Genomic DNA, 17,196 nt, shown 5'->3' with positions numbered 1-17,196 from the left:
TAAATGAATTAATGAAATGTTGATGAATGTTTATGAAATATCATAGTAGTACATCATGGATATCGTTAGAAATTCAACTATCAGAAGATAATAATTTTGCATACAGTCAACCAATATTATATAATAGTTATCAACTAAAACAATTATATTTAATATAAGATTTATATAGTTACATATTAGTAATCACATGCAAAATTATAAAAGAAGCACAGCTTTTAATAGCTACTTTTTATATTTCACGAATCATAATAAGGATAAGGAATTGAAAAATAATTTTCAATAATTTAAGAGTTCTATATGGTATTAAGTTAACATTTTATGAAATATAATGTAATTGTAATAATTATTTTATATATTTTAGCTAATAAATATTTTTATCAAATTTGTACTTATTTGTATTTTTTATTGATAATGTTATATTTATAACCACTAACGTTTACTATACATTGATTGACTAAGAGTAAGGTTGGGCATGCCAGATGTAAATCTAACTAAAATCAAGCGATTGTAAAGATTGCATAGAGCTTATAATCGTAAGGTTCTTTTTTATGCCTTGCTGTAGAGGATTTCAAAATAAACTGTTAGGACCCGTCTAAGATCCCTTCTCGAAATCCTAGACAAGTCCTGATCCCAAAGAAACATCATTAAACCTTCCAATGGAAAATCCGGCAGCATCTCCCCTAAGGATAGGACTTACCACAAAATTTCCTGTGCAGAAAACATATTTATAATAATATCTCCTTATTCCTTCCACCTTACTACACTAATTCTTATAATTTACAGCACTTTGATATCATTCTATTTATAAATACATGCATCGAAAATAATTTTAAAAATATGAAATGTAACACCCCGTCCCGAACCATGTCGGAATTTTTGCACGTTGACCGAGGTTGACCGTTGACCAAGGGGTCAAAAGTTGACTTTTTGATCCGCTTGAAATTCTAGGTTGACTGAGGTACCGTTACGAATTACACGTTTGCACGAGTTCGTAGACTAGTAGCACGTTCAAAACGAAGTTACGGTTTGAAAGTTATGAGCAAAACAAGTTGAGGTCCAAACTGTCCAAGGGGTGCCCGAGTTGACTTTTTATTCATGCAAGGTTGAGCTTTGACTCATGCATGGTTGTGAAGTGCTCGTTGATACGAGTCCGTAGACTAGCAGCACGTCCGATTTGGACACGTGGTTTGAAAGTTATGGACCTGTAGAGTTTTTCAAACACCGTATTATTTTAATATTATTTTTAAACGCGTAACGATGTGCCACGTGTGACTTAATGAAGGTGACCATGTGTCACCATGTTGAGAAGCCACATGTCAACCATGTGTAAAATCAAATTATTTTTATTATTATTTTAAATAATAATATTATTATGTAATTATTTAATTATTTTTATTTTACTTATTTTTCTTTTTCTTTTCCTTTTTCTTTTCTTTTTCTTTTTCTTTTTCTTTTCTTTTCCCCACGTGGGAAAAAAGGGCCAGGGGGCCCGATCCTGTTCCTCTCCTTCTTCTTCTTCTTCTTCTTTCTTTCTTTCTTTCTTTCTTTCCCTCCCGTCGTCTCTCTCTCCCGTGTTTTTAAATTCCGGCCACCCATAGTCCTCACGCACCGGCCAATGACGAGCGGAGGGAGGAGGCGAGCTCAGCCGCCAATTTTCACGGTCACCGGCCGCCGGACTCGCGCCGATCGAGCAGGAGAAGCCGCCGGCCGGCAAAATTTCTCTCTCCTCTTTTCTTGTGTTTTCAGGCCAGCCCAGTCCGAATTAAGCCTCCTCTCCCCCTATTTTGGGTCCTCTGAGTTCAAAAATGGCCTCCAATCTCAAAAATTCGAAGCGGTTTGCGAGATACGAGGAATTGAAAACCGGCCGAAGCTTTCCGGCCACCTCCGGCGGAATTGGGGTCAATGGAGACCGGTAATGCGCTCCTCGTTCCACGAGCTTCGATTCGGTATATTATTCACCTATTTTGGTTAACGTTTGCGTTTAAGCCCCCCGGGTACCGGGTATTATTTACCTGATTAAAATATTAATTTATTTGACTGTGTGTGAACTGTGTTCTAGGAGCACCGGTGAGTCGTGAAATTGATCCCATGGTGGATCATAGTTTAATTGCATGCTCCAGGTGAGTGACCCACCTTCAAAAAAATATTTTGGGAAATTTATTATATTATTCGGTGTTTATTTGATATCTGTAAATTGTGCTCATGTGATGTAATATAGTCAGGAAAAAATATTATTTTATATATAATTACCCATTGGTGCTAAATGAAATTTTGGGGTCATTAGAAATTCCCGATTATTATTTTATTGTGATTAAATGGTATTTGTTACACATGAGCAAGTATTTTCAGTAATTAATTGTGTTTGGATTTTTATATCATTTTTGGGCAATTAATTATGTTTAATTGGTATTTAATTTATGCTCATGTGGTACAATTTAATTATGGTTTTATTGTGGTTTAATTTATTTATTATGCATGAGCAAAGTGTATTTCGGTAGTATTTGTACGTGGTTTTCAGTATTAACTTTTTGGGCATAATTGGGTTAAATATTTTGCGAAAATATTTGTTTAAATTTTATAAATTATGCCCGCGGTATTTTTATGGTTGCATCTCGTATTTCGAGAAAATTGCGGTTTGTTGGTTATCAATGTTTCGTACCGGTTTATTAAATAAAAATATGTGGGATGGTAAGTGTGAGAATTTAATGTATTTCCCACGGTAATTTTGGAAAACGGTACGGTTGGTTATTAATGATTATTTTTAGACGCACTCACACAGTATTGGTGTTCTGGTGTATGGACACGTGGTAGCGCGCGGTTATTATGTGGTTTAGCGCGCGGTATTATTTCTCCCGTGGTTGCCATTGGACTGGGCAGGCAAGTTTGATATTGGCCACAGCCGCCCCTCTCTTGGCCGGGAGATGGTTTTAGCAGCGGTACTGTCGGGACGCCGAAGTGCTGTTGCAGGTTTCTCTTTAACCCCCCCGCCAGTCGGTGCTCGGGACCCTGGGTATCAGAGGACATCACCGGTATATGGTGTGGTGCGTCAGGTGTAAATTACAAATAATGTTTTAAAACCCAAAGGTATTCAAAAATTATTTATTATAATTTATTACATTTTAATTATATATTGGGGTATTTATTATTTATTGTTTATCAAATGGTTTGATCCCTTGGTTTTCGGGAAGTACGAATATCGGGTTTTGTTAAAATGTTTTAAAAGGGGAACATTTCCAACAGAGTGAATAGTGAGGGTTTTGAGAGAAATTATTATTTCAATTGTTTATTTATTTATTTATTTAATTGTTCGGTATTGATTAATTAAATCCTCTTATTTGGTATATTATTATATTAAAGGTGTACAGTAGATAGGGTCACTCACTGAGATGATTAGTATCTCACACTCTTAAATTCCGTTCCCCTAGGTCCAGGTTGGAGACATTGATTGTCCGGGGTGAGCCCGACGTCTCAGTTCGTTGCCGAAGTCCAAGAAGTATTTCTTCCCTTTTTCCTCTCTATCTTGTATTGTTTCCGTATCTGTCATTTTATACATTTCACATTTATCTGTATAATGCTCTGTATACTGTATTGGACGTGTAGTTGTTCTTTATGCACTGGGTTGCTGCTGTTGTTATTTGAAGTGCTGAAATTTGTGGATCAATTTGTAGTTTGTGGGAGGAATAAGGGGATGATTTTAGAAGTGTGTTTTCAGTGCAGGTAATTTTTGGTAAGTCCTACCCTTAGGGGAGGTGCTGCCGGATTTTCCGTTGGAAGGTTCAGTAGTATTTCCCTGGGATCAGGGCTTGTCTAGGGTTCCGGGAGGAATTCTGGACGGGTCCTGACATGAAATACCTTTAATTATTCACATCCGCCCACACTACCCACTTAGTACCATACTACATGTTAATATCGCTTTATAATGTTCCAATACATAACGTAAATAGGAGAAAATTGGACAATATTAATAATAGTAATATTAATAACAATAACACCATAACTTGCCCGTAGGCTTCCACACTTGCTCATAAGCTTATCCACTGAAGGCTTATACACTTGCTCGAAGGCTTCTGTGTAATACCAACAATAACAATAATAAATGATAACAATACCAATAAAAATAATAACAATATTAATAAGAATATTAATAACAAGAATAATATTAATAATAGTAATGACAATAAAAGCGATTAAGTATAATGTTAGAAAATCATATTATGAATAGATAAAATAGAGTAAGGTCAAATAATATTTTAAAATTCAAAACATATTATGAAATATATACTCGTATCGGGGGTACAAACGATACCTTCCATTATGCTACGCAATCCATGATTCTAGCTATCATCGACACCCTGCTACCAATACAGTCCGAGATGGTTGCCTAGATTAGCCATCCAATCCACTAAACTCGTAGGTAACATAGTTACGAGGCTTCATGGATCACATCAGATCGTCATTCTCCTACGGTGTGATACATACAAATATAAAATATATACAAAAGATATTTGATGCACACACTATATACCAGTGATGCCCGACAATGCCTAGCATCCTAAAGCACTGCCTGATAGGGAGGTTAAAGAGAGAAACTTGCATACGGTTGTCTGGCATCCCAACAGTGCCACTGCTTATAGCCATCATCCTGGCTGTGGAGGGGGACGGCTTATGTGCACTATATAAAACTTGCCTACCCTTAGGTCCATAGCATCTTAAGTATACCAACTTGCGCGCTTATCATGTCCACATATACAGAACACTAGTACGTGTATGATGCATCTAAAAACTCTAAATTTTAATAGTATTATTAAAATAATGAGTTTTGATAAAATTAGATAAAAATCAAGTTTATGTATAATAAATGAATGAATTGATTAATTAATTAATGCATAAATATATATTTTTTTGGAAGTACTAAATTTCAAATAAATAGTTTATTCAAGTCCATGAAATCAATTTACACCAAAATAATAATAAAAAGATACATAAAAATTCTTACAGAATAAAAATCACATAAATGCACTATTTATGCATCAAAATTTCAACACTTAAATCAACAATAAACTTCATTAAATTTAAATCATAATTTCATAAAATTAATATCTTTTACAATAATTCGACTCCATAAATAAAATAAGTAATTAAACACATAAACATATTTTTTATCGCAGTAATTTAAAATAATTAATTTCTCAAACCTTCAAATTAATTTATACCAAATATCATTCGAAGCATATACAATTTCCCATATAATTAAGTATATAAAGATACATTCTATTAGATACCATAGTCTTACAGTAAAATTAATAATAATTTAATCGCAATTTAAAATTTATAGCTTCCCAAGTTTATTTTGAAAACATTAATTTTAGACCATATTTATTCAATTTAAATCAATTTGACATTTGCAATTTAAATAACAATTATTTAAATATTAAACAATATATCTTTCATACTACCATATTAAAATAATAATATTTTATTCCAAAATGACATCTTTCAAAATACTTCACCATAATTTGCAAATAAGGCACCAATAGAAAGCGAAAGAGGCGAAGAATACGTTACCAACTTCCATTGGGCTCAATTCGACCGGCGGTGGCTGGAAAATGGACGAAAAGTTTCGGCTAAAGTTCAACCCGTCGTATCTCCCAAATCGTAAGGAAGTGAGATGAATGGACATCAAAATTGAGTTCAAGAGATCCAAAAATAGTGAAAAGGAGTATCAATTTGACCGGATGGTGGCTGGATTACCAGAAAAATGAATTGGCTGTCGTCGGCTTCGCCGGCCCGATTTGGGCACATCGCTGGTCGGCTACTAGCCAAATTTGGTGGCCGAGCTTGCAGCGACTGGCCTTCACCAATGGCCAGCGCGTGCCTCTTAATGATAGCTGGGAAAATTTAAATAGGTAGTGACAGTGAGGTTCGACAAAGGGGAATGACGTAGAGGAAGAAGAAAGAAGAAGAAGAAAAAGAAAAGAAAGAAAAGAAAATCCCATGCCCCGAGTGTTTTCCCACGTGGGGAGAAGAAAAGAAAAAGAAAAAGAAAAGGAAAAAAGGAAAAGAAAAAGAAATACCTAATGATGGTCATGCAATGATTGATATACCAAAAGATCTTTTGATAAAAGATACAAAAGATTCAGTTGCATCTATTGTAAATAGCATGTATCTTTCTTTCTCAAGAATATTAATGATCCATCATATTTACAAGAAAGAGCCATACTTGCTCCAACTCTTGACATTGTTGAATCGATAAATGAATACAAGTGTTCTCTTAATCGAACGAAGGAAAATACATATTTAAGTTCTGATGCAACTTGCATATCGGATTTGAACATTGATCTTATTGGAGATCTTCATACATTTGAATTTTAAATGCTATAAAATGTTATGGGTTGCCTAATCATCAGTTGAAATTGAAGGTCGGTGTCCCCGTTATGCTATTAAAAAATGTTGATCATTCTTTGGGGCTGTGCAATGGGACTAGATTGGTCATTACAAGGCTTGGTAATCATGTTTTCAAAGGCAAAGTTATTTCAGGGAGCAATATTGGGTTTAAAGTGTTTATTCTAAGAATGACTTTAACTCCATTGGACCCAAAGTTACCTTGTAAGTTTCAAAGAAGACAATATCCTTTGGTTGTATCATAGGCTATAACTATTAATAAGAGCCAAGGTCAATCTCTTTCGCATGTGAAATTTATCTTAAAAAACCATTTTTCAGTCATAAACAGTTATATGTTGCAGTCTCCAGAGTTACAAATAGGAAAAGATTGAAGATATAAATTTGTGATGAAGATGGAAACCTACCAATTCAACCACTAATGTCGTCTTCAAAGAACTTTTTCAAAATTTGGATTAGTTATGTTAAATTTAAAGTTTTAATTTAATATTATTTTTATAATGCTTTATATTTGATTAGATTATAATTCTTTTTTATAATCTATTATCAAAATAATGTATTGCAATTATATATGCCGTGCATCACACGGGTATGTATCTAGTAATATAAAATAATAACAAAATAATATAATATTTAATTATGGTTGACATGTGGCACTTTTTTGTCATGACAGATGCCATTTTTTATAATGCTACATGTGGCACAAATCAAAATACTTTTTGAATATTCCACTACTCGGTAAAATCAGTCCTAGAAAAAATAAATGTAACTTTACAGACTTGTAATTTTTCAATCATATGTTCGATTTAAGCATGCTGCTAATCTATCAACTCGTATTGATGAGTACTTTACAACCATATAGGAGTCAAACCCAACTTAAGCAAGAATAAAAAATCAACTCCGGCACCCTTGAATAGTTCGGACCTCAACTTATTTTGCTCATAAATTTTAAACCGTAGCTCTATTTTTGATGTACTACTAGTCTACGGACTCGGATCTATGGGTACTTCACAATGGTGCCTTGGCAACCTAGAGTTATATCCGAATCAAAAAGTCAAAATTTAACCCCTGTTGATCAACGATGGTCAAATCCGGTCAAACTCATTCAACGTAAGAAAATTTCAACGTACTTCGAGACGGGGTGTTACATAAACTTGACTTAAAGCAAGATTAACGACAAATGAATAATTAAAAATGGATTAACTAAGTAAGGAAATTAGAAACTCAAATGCAAAATGCCAAGAGCTGAATAGAAAATAGAGATGATAAGAAATCAAAATAAAAAGATTAAATATGAAACTTATGAATTTGTCAATGAAAGAAACAATATATTTATTTGAACTAAAAGATTGTAGGAATAACAAGAATAATGAACAAGAATGTTCTATAAGTCACAAGAACAGTACAGTTTAAAGCAAACAAGGAAACGAGAATGTAAGAGTAATGTTTGTAGAAAATTTGGTAGAGCTTCTAGTTCTTGAAAGTATGTTTGAAGTCCTTTATTTTTTCTCCAACGTCTATTTATAGGCCAAGACATCTCGAGGTTGATAAGGAAAATTCCATGTTTTGAATGAAAAAATCATAACAAAGCAAATTATCTTCAATTACTCAAATCAAACCTTTATTCCCAAACAAAGCTTTTCTTTTATTACCTGAACCAAATTTGAACAAAATAACCAAGAATAGCTATTAATCACCAATAATCTCCCATATCAAATATAAACGATGAATTTGGTCTTATTCAAGCATTTATTCAAAGAGATATTTTATTATTTGTATAACATAAATTACTAATTTTATTCATGTTTTCAAATTACTGTATAAAAAAATTAATAACCATTCAAAACGGAAACATCGACCTTATTCAGATCCTCAAATTCTTTAAGATCAATAATATTCATAAACAGAAAACTTGACTTTATTTACGGCTTTAATTCAATTATTGCCAGCATTATAATTATTATTGGAAAATAGGTGGTCAAACGATGGCCACGATGGATTTTCACAATGTGAGACTAGAGATACTAGTGCAACATCACGATGCAAAACATTTGACAGCTGATTTGGAAAGCACTGGAAAAATGGTCCAAGTGAATGATAATTAGTCACAAAGACAATTTAGAATTGGAATGACAATTAGTCACAAAGACAATTTAGAATTGGCTTTTCATTTGGTGTGTTCAAGAAAATTATGCTGAAAGACAAATTAACAAGGGTACTAGAGATATACTGGTGATGCAAGCTTATATATATATATATATATATATATAGTTGAACTTTTTGCAAAGAAAAACCTGCAGCTGCTGTTTTAACCACAGAACGCAAAGATTTACGTGTAGTATATAGTACATTAAAGTGCATGATTTGGTTTCCCTCAACAATGCTTTAACTTATTTTTTTAGACAATTTCCACTGAATAAGGTGTTTTAATGTATATAATTTACCTTAAGAAAAATGTTGTCTTGATAATTAGCACCTTATAGTTTACACAAAAGGGCAAGCTAAATTTCAAATTTTATCATACCCAAGTAAAAACGTATATATAACAATTTACTGGGAGGTAAAAAGATAACAGAATATGTAGCTAACAAAGTTTATTGAAATGCCTCTAAAATGCCAACTCAACAAGAATCCGCTTCTGTATAACCCAAAAACAAAAACAAAAAGTGCTTCTGATAAAATTAATGGTCTAGTATATCCTACAAGCCTCTAGATAGTTAAAAGCAGTTAATTAAAAAAATTAAGTTACTCAAATATTATGGCATTACTTATTTGGTTTCAAAGTAAAAAATGTGTGGCTGAAAATTAGATAGGTTAGAAAAAGATGTTTCTAGATTAAGCAATTCTGACCACAGATCAGTTTTCTAGATTTTTTGATGCAAAACCGACTGTTCCCATGTAATATGTACAAGTTCTTGCTGTGTATGGTAGTGAGCAATCAACGAATTCATCATTTCTACGAAGTATCTAAGCCTATTCTGCCACTAATCCACGAAGGCCCGTTTGCTTTACGGAATGGATTAAAGAAATAAAATGGATAATGGTTAACATTAGATGCATTTTGTAAGTATCTAAATTTAAAAATAGTTATTTCATAGAAATATATTTGCATTTGTAAGATAGTTATTTAAAAAAAAAAAAAAAAACAAATCTTAGAATCATTATTATTTAAAAAAAAAAAAAACAAATCTTAGAATCATTATTTCTAATATAAATAAATTTCAAAAGTATCATTTCTATATTTTGAAATATTTAGATTTAGCTAAATTATCATATATTAAAAAATACATAAATAAATATAAAAATTAAACATTTAATTATTTTGTTTACCAAATTTAAGCATTTAAAAAAAAACTATTTAAAAGGTTAAACCTAATTCTTATTCTATATTATACGAAACATATAAATTAAATAATTACTCTTTTTCTTTTTCTTTTTTTATTCCTATTAATTGATTTAATGTTTTATCAGCATAATTGTCCAAACCAATCATGTCTTCCAAGTCAGTTTATTATAAAATATAACTTTTTTGGTGAATTAGTATAAAGTATTTATTATATGTTAATTAGGTTGTATTTGATCATTTTTATATTTTTATTTAAATTTTTTTATTTTTTATTTTATATTTTTATTCAGCTTTTTTCTTTAAAATTGTCCTTTAGGAGGGATACCAATGTACATAAAAATAAAGTAAAATTAAAAGAGTGAATCTTAATATTTTAAAATTGGTCCACAACCACTTCTAATATTATAATGCAAATATCTTACATTTATCAAGCTTTGATTTTCTATAAACACCAATGAGATGAAATCCGCGACTTCTGAGAAAGTGAAAAACTGAGAGGCCAGCAAGCCAGAAAGAAAAATAAGTGCCATGGGAAATCTTGTAATAATTTTCTTAAGCTTTCTAGGTCTGTGTTTTCTATGGACTCTCATCAAAATGGCTCACAAGCTATGGTGGCATCCTACTCATATGCAGAAGTTGATGCGTTCACGAGGAATCAATGGCCTTTCTTACAGATTCATTGTAACAGCCGAAATCACCCGCATGCTATATTGTCCTCTTTAGGCCTGGGGAATCCTCTTATAACCCAGCCCTCAAGGTTTTGTCAAAATGCATCGCAATGGTTAGGGGTCTCATCCCTTCACCTGCCAGTCCCACTAGTCCGGGCCCTACAGGCTAAATCACGATATTGTCTGCTTTGAAAGCTAGGTGGTGAGCCCAATTCTACCCCTCACGATTTTACTTTCCCTCATGGGAATGCGTCTTAATGGTTAGGGGTTCCACCCCTTAACCTGCCAGTCCCACTAGTCTGGGCCTCCTAGGCCAAATCACGATATTGTCTGCTTTGGAAGCTAGGTGGTGAGCCCAATCCTACCCCTCACGATTTTATTTTTCCTCATGGAAACACATTGCAATGGTTAGGGGTCCCACCCCTTCACCTACCAGTTCCACTAGTCCGGGCCTCCCAGGCCCAATTACGATATTGTCCACTTTGGAAGCTAGGTGGTGAGCCCAATCCTACCCCTCACGATTTTACTTTCCCTCATGGGAACGCGTCGCAAGAGAAAGGTATCCACACCATCTTATAAGGCGTGCTTCGTTCCCCATTCCAACCGATGTGGAACTTCACAATCCTCCCCCTTGGGGTCCAGCGTCCTCGCTGACACACTGATCCGGATACTAGCTCTGATACGAAATATAACAGCCCAGATCACCCTCAAACGATATTGTCCTGTTTGGGCCTGCGAATCCTCTTACAACCCAGCTCTCAAGATTTTGTCAAAACGTGTCACAATGGTTAGGGGTCTCACCCCTTCACCTATCAGTCCCACTGGCCCAAGCCTCCCAGGCCCAATCACGATATTGTCCACTTTGGAAGCTAGGTGGTGAGCCAAATCTTACCCCTCACGGTTTTACTTTCCCTCATGGGAATGCGTCTCAATGGTTAGGGGTCCCTCCCCTTCACCTGCCAATCCCACTAGTCCGGGCCTCCCAGGCCCAATCACGATATTGTCCGCTTTGGAAGCTAGGTGGTGAGCCCAATCCTACCTCTCACGATTTTACTTTCCCTCATGTGAACGCATCGCAATGGTTAGGGATCCCACCCCTTCACCTGCTAGTCCCATTGGCCCGGGCCTCTCAGTCCCAATCACAATATTGTCCGTTTTGGAAGCTAGGTGGTCAGCCCAATCCTACCCCTCACGGTTTTACTTTCCCTCATGGGAACACGTCGCAATAATTAGGGATCCCACCCCTTCACTTGCCAGTCCCACTGGCTCGAGCCTCCCAGGCCTAATCACGATATTGTCCGCTTTGGAAGCTAGGTGGTGAGCCTAATCCTACGCCTCACAGTTTTACTTTCCCTCATGGGAACGCCTCACAATAGTTAGGGATCCCACCCCTTCACCTGCCAGTCCCACTGGCTCGGGCCTCCCAGGCCTAGTCACGATATTCTCCGCTTTGGAAGCTAAGTGGTGAGCCCAATCCTACCACTCACGGTTTTACTTTCCCTCATAAGAACGCGTCACAATGGTTAGGGTCCCTCCCCTTCACCTGCTAGTACCACTGGCCCGGGCCTCCCAGGCCCAATCACGATATTATCCGCTTTGGAAGCTAGATGGTGAGCCCAATCCTACCCCTCACAATTTTACTTTCCCTCATGGGAACGCGTCGCAAGGGAAAGGTATCTACACCACCTTATAAGGCGTACTTCGTTTCTTTTTCCAACCGATGTGGAACTTCACATTCATCCATGGAAATACCAAAGAAATTTTGTATATGAAAAACAAAGCTATTGAAAAACCCATGAGTTTATCCCACAACATATTGCCAACAGTTCAGCCTCACATTGATTCCTGGGTCGAAATATACGGTAAGAAGATGATCACTTAACTATACTTTGTAGATGACTTTTCTTATCGTGGGTGAGAGAATCACCATAGTTATATATCCATACACGGACCTAAATATTTATAACATAATATTCTAATTTAGCTTTACTCCAATTATACAATTTAGGCTGCAACTTTTTTTATTTTTTATAATTTTACACTTTTTCAATTACTTAATTAAATCGTAACAAAATCAAGATTTTATTATTTTTTTTTTCTCAATGAATGTGTTTATTTTATTTTATTTTTTATATATCTAGATTTGCAATCAATTTATTGTGTATTTCCTTTGAAATTCATATTTTTCTTCCAAAAAAATTTTAAAAGTTAAAAAAAATTAATTTTTAATCCAGTTTCTATTTAGTTGCACTACAACTATTTCCCACACCATAAATTAATATAATGACGTATATAAAGGTGTACCCTTTTTACACAAATTTTTCGGGTCTGTTTATATATAATATATATATATATATATATATATATATATATATATATATATATATCTAACCATCTGATACTACATTTAATTATATATATTCATATGTTTATTTTTATATGTAAACAAAAAAGTTCTGAGTATGGATTATTTTCCATATGATAGGAAAGCATTATCTGCAATGGCATGGAACAGAAGCTCAACTTGTTGTTACAGAACCAGAAATGATAAAAGAGATACTCAATAATATACACGGAGCTTTCCCAAAATTCGAGTTACATCCCTTGATAAAGAAGATAATAGGAAATGGTATTAAAAACAGTGAAGGTAAGAAATGGGCAAAATACAGGAAATTGTCCAATCATGCCTTTCATGGAGAGAGTTTGAATGTAAGTACTTAAATAAATATATATACATATATATATATATATATAAAATATATAGAAGCCTAAGGAACAATTTATTAGCGCTTATAAGATGGACTAATTTTTATGGTCACGTGAGTTTCAACATCTTAGTGGTGGTAATAAGAAAATATATATTATATTCACCTTGCCATCAAATCTGATCAATTATAGGCTTGAGCTATTGGGAAAAATAGTGTATCAAAATGGTATTTTACAGGGTATGAGTCCTGCAATGATCACTAGCGTCGAGAATATGCTGGAAAAGTGGAAATCATACGAAGGTAAAGAGATCGAAGTTTATGAAGAATTCAGATTGTTTACTTCCGATGTGATTTCAAGAACAGCATTTGGGAATAATTACCAAAAAGGGAAGAACATTTTTGAGACGCTGGTGAGGTTTACCTTATTAGCAGCGGATAACATTTACAAACTAAGATTTCCTGGCATCAAGTAATTAATAATCCCCTTTGCATTAGGTAGACTCTTTAAATTTTGCTCTTATTTTATTTGCTCATATTTTATTTAGACTCTATGATTTAAAAAAAAAAAATCATTAATTTTTTAAAATTATTTTAAAAAATAAGTACTTCATGATTTAATAATATAGTAAAAAATACAAGTTTGACCTGTAAACGTCAAAATAATTAAATTGTAAAAAATAATGTATAGATTTTTGTTATAAATATAGAAAATTAAAAAGAAATTAGAGATAATTAATTTTCCTAAATATAATGAGGGTAAAATTAAGAATGTAAATGAAATGTGTTCTTTATATTTAAATATAAAGTCAGAAACACAATCAAATCTCTTCTCATTCCAATTTTCCATTGATACATTTTGCAGTGAATTCTTCAAAACCGCAACCAGATTGAATTAGACATGCTTGATTCACAAGTTCGCAATAACATTATAGAGGTGATCAAGGAAAGAGAAAGGAAGGTGATAACAGGAAAAGAAGACAATTTTAGGAGTGATTTTCTTGGATTACTTTTGAAGGCTCACCATAATGCCGCCGAAAACGAAAGGATTTCAATAAAAACTGTGGTCGATGAATGCAAAACATTTTATTCTGCTGGACAAGAAACCACTAATTCTTTACTCGCCTGGGTTGTCTTACTTCTAGCAATCCACAAAGATTGGCAAGAAGAACTTAGAAATGAGGTGTTCAAGTTATTTGGGAAACAAAACCCAAATCCAGATAACTTTGCCAAATTAAAAAAAGTAAGTAGAAAATGTGAATTTTGTCCTATTTTTTTTTCCATAAATAGAATCCAACTTATTTGAATTTTTTTTTTGCATTTAGTTTATATTATTTTTTATGAATAAAATGGCATCATACAGACAAAAGCTCTGGATCCTTTTTTTTTTAATATCTTATTTATTTATTTATCTATTGGTAATCTTACAATATTTTAATGCAGATGGGCATGGTCTTGAATGAAACTCTGAGATTATATCCTCCTTCAATTAGTTTGAAAAGAAAAGTTGAAAGGGAAGTTAGAGTGGGAAAGTATATTCTTCCTGCGAATCTGAATCTGTTTCTCTCAGCTTTACCAGTTCACCATGACCTTGAAATTTGGGGAGAAGATGTTCATGAATTCAAACCAGAGAGATTCCCACAAGGGGTTGTTGGGGCTACCAAGAACAACCCAGCTGCATTTTTTCCCTTTGGAATGGGACCACGAAATTGTGTGGGTTCTAACTTTGCCATCATTGACTCAAAGATCGCTCTTTGCATGATTCTTCAACGCTATAGCTTCACTCTTTCTCCAACCTATGTCCACATGCCCTATCATCTCGCTACGACTCGTCCAATGTATGGAATTCAAGTAATACTAGAACCTCTTTAAAGAATAGACTTGAACCATGGTATGACAATAAGCCCATTGGCATTATTAGTTCTTAAACTATATTTATATTTGAAATTTGATCTTTAAACTTTTCTTTTTGTTTGGCACTTTAATTTCTCAATTTTAGTGTTTTTACAATTTGATCCTTAAAACTATTTTTAGTTTAACTTTTAATAATTTTGAGGTGTGCAATGCATTTGGTATAATATGTATTTTCTACGAGATAGCTTAATTTTGTAATTTTGTTATATTCATGGAGCAATAAATGTACTGCATACCTCAAAATTGTTAAAAATTATATTAACAATAGTTTTAAAGGATTAAAATGTCAAAAAAATGTTCAATAACAAAAGTACATATGTGAGAAAAGTTGAGGGACTATAACAAGGCCAGCAACCCACGATGCTATTGAAGATTTTGTTAAATAAAGGATGTTTATATGGTCAAGAGCTAGGGTTGCTATATATTAGATCCAGATAATAATTATCAGCTTATCTATTCTAATGATTCTACATTATATATATAAAATATTGTCATGTATAGCTAAATAAAGGAGGTTTACATGGGCAAGAGCTAGGGTTGCTATATCTTAGATCCAAATAATAATTGTCAGTTTATGTAGTTTAACAATTCTATATTATATATAAATTACTGTCATGTGCAGCTCAATTTGTTTTTGCATTTGGGTAGAGCATTTCAGATTTTATATATACATATATATATATATATATATATATATATATATATATATATATATATATATATATATTGTCGCAAGTGCTTGATTTTAATTCAACTCTAGTCTTAGATCTTCACTAATGGCTGAAGCGTGCTTGGACAAACAAGGGCAAGAAAAAAGAAAGGTCAACTCCGAATAATATAAATAAGTCCCATGTTCTCCAAATCCCAAATTTTCAAACTACCGTATATAAATATTTGAATAATCATGGAGACAAGGGCGGATCCCGAAGTTTTGATATATGTGTATTTTTTTTTTTTTTTTTAGCAGAATCAGCCTTATGCTGATGGGGTGGATTTCTATTAACTCTGGTAGACAGAAAAATCTTTCAATAGAGAATGAAAATTATATTACACAGGTCGAATTTAAATTCTAATAGCATCCCCAAAAGATCTTTTATTTAACTCATACTCTTTATTAAAAAGCCAAAAGAAAATCTACAAGAGACTTTTTTATTTTAATATTTTAATATAGTGTGTTGGTTTGGCTCACTTTATATTTTATACTATTTTTATTTGATGTTAGACGGGTTTCAAGATTACAATCACAATATTTTACAAAACAATATGTATATCACTCCATTTTTTTTTATCATTTGAAATAATTTTTTTCCCTACTTTAGTATCTTAAATCTACGCCATCTCAATTATAAATGTGAATAACTTATCAAATAAGCTAATTTCATTTGGCATAATTTAAAAAAAAAAAAAAAAACAATGTATAAGAAATGGATAAAGAGTATTATTGGAAAAAATAAATAGTTTTTTGTGAATGCTCTAAATTACAAAATTTATCTAGATATAATTAGTTAGAGGTGTTTATTTTAGAAAGATGCTTCATAAAACAAAAGTAAAAACAACATATTAAAAAATTAATTAGGATAACCATAAAAACATAAATAAAAAAATAAATTGGAAGTTAATTAAATATAAATGTCAATTGTAAACTTAAGAATAAATGAATACAAAAGGGATTATCATAAGTTTAATGTATAATGTTACTCAAGGTTTTAAAAATTGAAAATTTCCATCATATTTTATTGATATTTCGATTTTTCCGTGAGGTGGATAAAAAATATAGGTGCCAAGTAGAAAGGGTAAAATTTCCATAGAAATTTTCAATATTTCCATAAAATTCCCACCGAAATTGCCATTAACTATCCACATTGATTCCTTCATAATTTTGTCAAAAACTCCATAATTTCCATTGAAATTTTCAAAATTTCTGTAAAACTTTCTATTAAACTTATTTTTTTAAATTTTTTTTATCAAAAATTAATAAATATTATTGATGTTTAACTTTCTACTTATCCATTATTTTTTTATCATAATAAATTTCATATTTCTATAAATATTATAAAGTGTATATAAATTATAATACAGACAAAAACACAAATATGTATGTAAAATAAATGATAAATATTATAAAGTTGATGAATATTTTTATATTAGTAACTCATGGATATCG

General features: G+C 32.6%; 1 pseudogene; it reads left to right on the top strand.

Moving 5' to 3' along the window:
• The first annotated feature begins 10,273 nt into the window (after window positions 1-10,273).
• LOC107435270 (cytochrome P450 CYP749A22-like) lies at window positions 10,274-15,026 on the top strand (annotated as a pseudogene).
• The last annotated feature ends 2,170 nt before the right edge of the window (window positions 15,027-17,196 follow it).

Source organism: Ziziphus jujuba, chromosome 12 (genome assembly GCF_031755915.1).
Source record: "Ziziphus jujuba cultivar Dongzao chromosome 12, ASM3175591v1".
In the NCBI taxonomy this organism is placed as follows: Eukaryota; Viridiplantae; Streptophyta; class Magnoliopsida; order Rosales; family Rhamnaceae; genus Ziziphus; species Ziziphus jujuba.
The sequence above is the reverse complement of the archived record's forward strand: the minus strand, read 5'-3'. Positions and strand labels throughout refer to the sequence as shown.